Below are 7735 nucleotides of genomic sequence, written 5' to 3'. Positions count from 1 at the left end.
GACCGCTTGGGGGTGGGGTAGTGCTATGGAGAACTCTGGGACAGTAGCCCTAAGGCCTGGTTTCAGTTTCAGCCTTCACTCCATCCCAGGAAAGGTCTCCTGGAATGGCGGGACAGCTTTGTGATCCTGGCCAAGTCACTTTAGCCCTGAACCCGTTTCATTTCTCTGGGGGATGACTGTGATTGCACTCCCACTTCCCCAGGTGGTTGCGAAAGCACCGTAGGAGAGCGAGCCCCTAACAGCCAGCATCCTTTATGATGAGAGCCAACATTGATTTAACGCTTACTATGTGCCAGGCGCTGTGCAGAAGCTCTTTCCAGTTAGGGCGTTTGATCTTCATGGTGACCCTGGCAAACGGGGACTGTTCATCCCCATCTTACAGATGAGGAAACTGAGGTAAACCCAGAGTCTCACTGACTGAAGCCGGGCATCTCTGCTGTTGCCTGGATGTTTCCCTGAAGTGCGACCCTGAGGCCTTGATTCCAGAGGAATAGGGGCAACTCACCTAGGACGGGAGAGGTGACCTCTTCATTTCTGCCATTTTGGACAAGTCATTTAGTCTCTCAGAGTTTACTCAGCTGTAAAAGAACACCAACCTTTAGGAGATCTTCGGAAAGGATAGATAAACATTTTTGAGATGAGATGATGGTAAAAGGCCTTAAAGATTTAAAAGCAGTATATGAATGTTAACCATGGTAATGATGATGAAGCAGGCCCAAAGAGGGCAAATGGCTTGCCCATCATTGCGGGCAGTTGTGTGAAAATCTGAGTTTCATTTTATTAATACCAAAAGCTCTCTCTATTCTCTACCCCCTTTAGGTAGGCATCAGAAGGTAGTGAGAACACGAGACTTAAGAATCAGATCTGTATCCTCTTAATTGATCTCAGGCAGATAACCACTCTACCCTTTAGTTCCTCTGAGAGATTGGACTCCCTGATCTCCAAGGCCCGTGTGGTCATGAGTGAAATTTACAATAACAAAATTGCATAAGACTAGACAGGACCTAAATCACCCTTCCCCAGTGGCCCAGGAAACCTGTCTGGAGAAGATTCTGCAAAAATAGCCCCACCTTTGTGCTGCACCTAGTTTGTATTGCCTGTCTGCATTCTCTCCTAGGCACGTGATGTTGCAGATGACAGGTGCTGCCCTCCTGGGTTATCACTTCAATACTGATTGCTCCTTCCCCTCCCTCCAATTACTTCCCAAGTCAGCTTCCTAGGAGTTGCTGAAAAGAGTAGGGCAAGTGTGCTGCCTATCATCTATCAGAAAAGGCTTTGCAGAGTGGTAATAAGCTAAAACAGAAGGTAGTATCAAAAGGCTGGCTCTTCTGAAGGATATTTGTGATGTCATATCTGTACTCTCTGAGCCCTCCATTTTCTTGATGGAATTTATACCATTTCATACTAATTCCGTATATGTGTATGTTTTTATGTGTCTGAATGCTTGTTAATCTTTTAGGATAATCGTCCAAACTCTGCTTGATAGCTTTAGGCTCGCAAAGCTTTGTCCTGGGTCCTCCCTTTTTAGTGCACTCAAGATAATTTCATTTTTACCCAGAGGCTCAATTATCCCTACATATCAGACTCCTAGTTCTATATATCCAACCATAGGCATCTCAGACTCTACAAGTCTAAATAAAAACTAATTTTTCCCTCAAACTTAATTCCTCTTCCACACTTAGCTGTTTCTGCTAAAAGCACTACAGCCCTTCCAATTGCACAGCTCTGCAAACTCAGAATCATTCAGGAATCCTATGATATATTTTAGAATACTTAGATGCTGATCCAGCAACCATTCTGATATAGATTAAGTGGGGCAAAGGTTATTATCCCTTATTTTCCAGTTAAACATCTCTCTGATTACATAGTTTATACCATTTCTGCTGCACAATTTATATGGTAATATACTGCAGGGAAGTAGCATAATATAGTACACAGGCTTAAAAGCCAAGACCTGGATTTAAATCCTGACTCTAAATTGTATAATCTTTAGCAAGTCATTTAACCTCCAAATGCCTCTGAGTCCCAAGAATGTAGTCAACTAAATCGGAAAATCTTGATCTCTTGTTGGTGGAAAGAATTCCTACATCAGGAATTCCACATTTTTAACTCATGGATGGATCCATCATGTACTTGCATTTGATATGTTGTAATTTTTTGACACCATTCTCTACAAGATGTCTTTCCTAATGTAATTGTATACACATACATTTTATTTTCTATATATCCTGCATGTCATTATCTATGAATATTTTTATCTCTTTAAGTTGAATGCAAGGTGCTTAGGGGCAGATACTTGTGTTTATATCAATAAGTTTGACATATAATAAGTGCCTACTAGGGCTACAACAGGGTTCTCCCTCTCTTCACATTGAGAAAGTTTGACAAAAAATGGGAAATGACATATGTTTGAGTAACTACAAGAAAACTTAACATTAATGAACCAGTGATAGGGCTTTAAATTGGTATGGTTATTCTGGTAAACAATTTGTAGCTATGCTAAAAATCCCTAAACTTCATACCCTCTGGCCCAGAAATACCACTCATAGGCATGCTCTGAAAAGCTAAAGAAAGTGGAAAAGGATAATGTACAAAAAATACATCTTTTTTTTTTTTTTTTTTTTTTTTTTTTTTTTGGTGGTGGCAAAGAATTAGAAACTAGGAGAATATTAATCATTTGGGGAATGGCTAAAAAATATGGCATAGTAATGTAATGAATACTATGCCATAAAAGAGAAAATATATTGAGCACTGTTTTAGAAACTAAAAATACAAAAAGCAGCCTTACACTCAAAAAGTACAAAAAAGAGCACATAATGGAGTTGAAAAGGGAGGAGAGAGAATCTGCCCAGAAATGAGATGGAAAAGTAATCCTTAAGAGTCAAGGGCTGAAAGTTAGAAGTGATTGGAGTGGATACTTCAAATGAAAATTCTAGGACAGAATTCAATTACAGAGCATTGACTGTAAAGGTGAAGCCCTTAGAGCCAAAATAAGCAGAGGTAGAAATAATAGATTATTTCAGAGAAAACTGGGAAGACTTGAACTGATGATAGAGTGAAGTGAATAAAATAATTAAATGTAAAAACCAAAAGTTTTGAAAGAGTTGAAGGCTCTTATGAACACAGTGATCAACCTTGATTCCATAAAACTGATTCTAAAGTGTGCTGTTCATTTACAGATAATAGTGAAAAATAAAATGTCCTTTGGACACATTCAATTCAGAGATTTGTTTTACTTGACTGTCCACATTACAAGTACACATTTTTCCTCAAGTTAGGGTGAGAAGGGAAATTTTTAAATTGTGTTTGTTGAATAAAAAATTTATTTAAAATGTGCTTGTTGATTGTTTCAGGTGCTTCCAATCCAGTTGGTTTTCCAGCTATCTACTGGGCAAAATTTTGTTTGTGTCTGATTTGTTTCACCCATTCATTCTTTAGGATTAGATTATTTAGTTTTAGATTTTTGGTCTATTTTCTCCTGGCCTTTTTATTGCATGTAATTTTTATTGCATAATTGATGTGGGAAAGATTTCTTTCTTTGATTCCCACCCCCTCCTAGTTGATGTAATTACCCTTTAACTCACAAATCCTGGTCCCTTTGTATTCCAATAGAAGATCCAGACCTGTCCCAGCCCCACCCGCATCTGAGCCAACTTTGGGGCTACACCCAAAAGCCCCTCGAGCTAAGTCTCCCCTTATGAAAGGGACACACTGGGACCCCCTCTTTGCAGAGGTCCCAAACATCCTAGCCATGTCAGGACCCTCTGTCCAATGGACCCTCTGTCTGGTGCCCTTCTTATCTCTACCTTCACCTATACTTTAACCTTGCTTCCTAATCCAATAATAAACCTCTTTTATCATTCTAGTTTTTGGGCTGATAAATGCCTTTATTGGGGACTCTCTGCTACTAGACCTCATTTACCGCTGTATCCTTGAGCTGAATCCAATGGGTTTGCAGAGGAGCTCTGTTTGACTCCCTGTACCCAAACCTGACACTAGACCTCAACCAAACCCTAATCTCATTTAGGTACCCCAAATCTAGACCTCAACATAATCTGAGAAAAATGGATTTAACTGTCTCTGCCTTTCTGTATTTGATTTTGAGGTTTTTATGCCCTAATACATGATCAATTTTTGTATAGGTTTCATGTACTACCGAGAAAAGGTTATATTCCTTTCTCCATTCAATTTTCTCCAAAGATCTATCATCCCTAACTTTTCTAGAATTCTATTTACCTGGTTAACTTATTTTGTGGTTCAATTTATCTGTTTCTAAGAGAGCAAGATTGAGATCCCCCCATTAGTTTAGTTTTGCTATTTTTTTGCAGCTCTCAACTTTTCTAGGAATTTGGATGTTATACCACTTGGTGCATATGTTTAGGATTGATATTACTTCATTATATAGGGTACCTATAAGTAGGATAAAGGTACCTTTAAGTAATCTTTTAATTAGATCTATTTTTGCTTTTGCTTGATCAGAGATCAGGATGGCTACCCCTGCTTTTTTTACTTTACCTGAAACATAATAGATTCTGCTTCAGCCTTTTACCTTTACTCTGTATGTATTGATCTCCTTTAAATGAGTTTCTTGTAAACAAATTGTAGGATTCTAGCTTTTAATCCAGTCTGCTATCTGCTTCTATTTTATGGGGCAGTTCATCCCACTCACATTCACAAATAAAATTACTATTTCCTACCATCATGTTTACTCCCAGTTATATTTTTCTCTTCCCTTTCCCCCTTTTCCTTCTTTCCAGTATTTTGTTACCGATCACCCCCTCCCTCAAACAGCCCTCCCCTTTTATACTTTTCCCCATTTACTTCTGTTCTACCTTCTATTAGCCTCCCCCTTTTTCCCTTCCTCTCCTACTTCCCTATAGGGTGAAACAAGCTTCTCTGTGAAGTTAAATGTGTCTGATAGTCTCTCTCTGAATAAATGTGATGAGAGTAAGATTCGTCCTGTGCAAGATGGACAGCCTCTGTCTTTAGTCTTTGTACAGACGATATGCTGAGCCAGGCTTAATCTAGGCCAACCCAATCATTCAGGTTTAGGGGCTAAAATGCAACAAAGAATTTATGGATCTTCAAATACAGTAATGATAGTTCAAAAAGTATAACTTTCAAAGTTAAAAAAAGGTACAAAATCCTACACTTCACACTGCTTCCCCACTACAGCACTCTTGGTGACATGCCATACCAGGTCAAGAAAGCATTCTCTGTCAAAAGCAGCTCAAAATTTGTGGCAACTCCCATTTTGACTTGCCAGGCTGCACTGCTTCAGCAACCAGGAAACCAGTGGCCTAAATCCCTTTAAGGGACTTTAAAGAATCTACATGCTAGAGTCACTGCCCAAGAAGTAGGGCTGTGGGAGGAGGGCCAAAGAGGGAGAGAAAGGGAGAAGGAGGGGGCTGGGACAGAAGGGAGGAAGAGACAACTCTAGCCTCAGTGTGGATTCAATCTTTGTGACTAATGCTGGGACTCTGCCCCGAACTTCACCATCACTAGCAATGAAAAACAAAATGAAGTTCTTACTATGTTCAGTATCTGGCATAGACTCCCTTCTCCTCTCCTCTTAGAGTCACTACTTTGCTTCAAAATAGCCTGTATCACTACAGCATGAGGCCAGTACTCTTCCTTGCCCTCTCCCACCAACTAATTAGTACCCTTTCCTTTGAGAAATTATGTGTTATTTTGTATATACTTTGCTCCCTTTGATACATGTATTTCTCCAGCAGACCTTAAGTCCTTAAAATAGGGATTGTCTAGTCTTTGTATCCCTACCACCCAGCACAGTTTCTTGCATATTTTTGTTCTTTCAGTTGAGTCTGACTTTGTGACTTCATCTGGGTTTTTCCTGGCAGTGGTCTGCATTTCCTTGTCTGTCTGGCTCATTTTGCAGATGAGGACACTGAGGCAAACAGAAGTGACTTGCCCAAGGTCACACAGCTAGTAAATGTCTGAGGCCAAATTTGAAGTCAGTGTTGAGGTTCAAAGGAGACCCCAAAAGGTTGGGATCGCAGACCGGTGTTGTGAGATGTCTCCAAAGAATTTGCAGGCTTCGGCTCATCTCCAAGTAAAGGAGCAAAGTTTATTATAATTGTAACACCAATTACAGCAGGCTAAGTTCCAAAAGAATTTAGCAAAGAACCGTGAGCAAAAAGATAAATTTATAGGAAAAAGAGAGAGCAGATGCTTTATGTCACTAATACACTAATTTTATGGCTTACTGGTGGATTTAAGGAGGGGTCTGCTATATACCTCATTATTGTCTCAGAAACTTTATCACTGACCAACAGATTGTTATCTGAGAGCAGCTGTGTTTATGGAACTATAACATTCCCAAGGCCAGGGGATTTTAGGATTATTGACCAACAGATTATTATCTGACAGCCAGCAATGTTTGTAAAACTATAGCACTCCCAATGCTAGGAGACCTCAATCTACCCTATAAGCTAGGGGAAGAAATATATCTATATTCCTTCCAAGGCCAGGTGGTCTTAGGGTTATTGCTACATCTCTCCTAGAAGCTGCACCCCATCATCAGGAAGTTGAATCTTATTAATTCCAGGATCCACAATTTATCCACTGTGCCACCTAACTGCTCATATATATGTCTTACAAATAGTAGGTACTTGAATGTTAAATTGAATTTGCTATTGCTCTGTGGCTATTGCTATTGTTATTGATGTTAAAAACATGGAACAGAAGGAAAAGACCCATGTGTTTAAAAATATTTATAGCTGTTCTTTTTGTGATAGCAAAGAAACAGAAACAAAATAGGTACCCATAAATTTGGAAGTAGCTGAGCAAATTATGATATACTCATGTAATTAAATATTTTTGTGTCAAAAGAAATGTTACAACAAATTCAGAGAAATTTGGGAAAAAATATGAACTGATGGTGAATAAAATGAACAGCAAAAAAAAAATGTGCATAATCCACAATTACATGAAAGAAAATAACTTTTGAAGTCTGAGAACTCTGATCAAAGCAGTGACCAATCTCAGCCATAACTTCAGGAGATTGTTGATGAAACATGCTTCCCACTATTTGGCAGACAGGTGATGAACTAGAAGTATAGAATAAGAATGAATTTTTATGTATGCCCAATGCATTGATTTTGTTTCATTAGGTTGTACTTACTATTATAAGGGACTTATTATTAGAAGAGGGTTCTTGGGTAATAATAGATATGCAAAAAAAATTACACAAGAGAACAAAATGTTCAGAAGAGAAATGAAGAAATAGGTGATTTGGTTACTATCTTATTAAATTTAATACATTTTTAGGAACAAACTGAATAACAAGTTCTGAATTTCACATAAAATCTTTTTTTGTCCTTTGTGTATTGAAATGTTTGTGTTTTTTAAATTTGGATGAACTTCAACTTCAATTCTTCAGAGACTGTAGTAGTCCATGACTCACAGGCATATACTTCACTAGAAAAATATTGATATTGAGAAGATGTTGCATTTTATTTTGCTTCACTTTTTTTCTTGTGTGGCATGATAATTGTATAAATATGTATGCATATATTGGATTTAACATATTTCTACCATGTTTAACATATATTGGACTACTTGCCATCTAGGGGAAGGTGTAGGGAAAGGGAGGGGGGATTGGAATACAGGGTTTTACAAGGGGTAATGTTGAAGAATTGTCCACACATATGTTTTGAAAAATAAAAAGATATTTAATTAAAAAAAAAAAAAAGAAAGAGATGGGAGTGTTATT

This window comes from Sarcophilus harrisii, chromosome 2, assembly GCF_902635505.1.
Source record: "Sarcophilus harrisii chromosome 2, mSarHar1.11, whole genome shotgun sequence".
Taxonomy (NCBI): domain Eukaryota; kingdom Metazoa; phylum Chordata; class Mammalia; order Dasyuromorphia; family Dasyuridae; genus Sarcophilus; species Sarcophilus harrisii.
The sequence above is the reverse complement of the archived record's forward strand: the minus strand, read 5'-3'. Positions refer to the sequence as shown.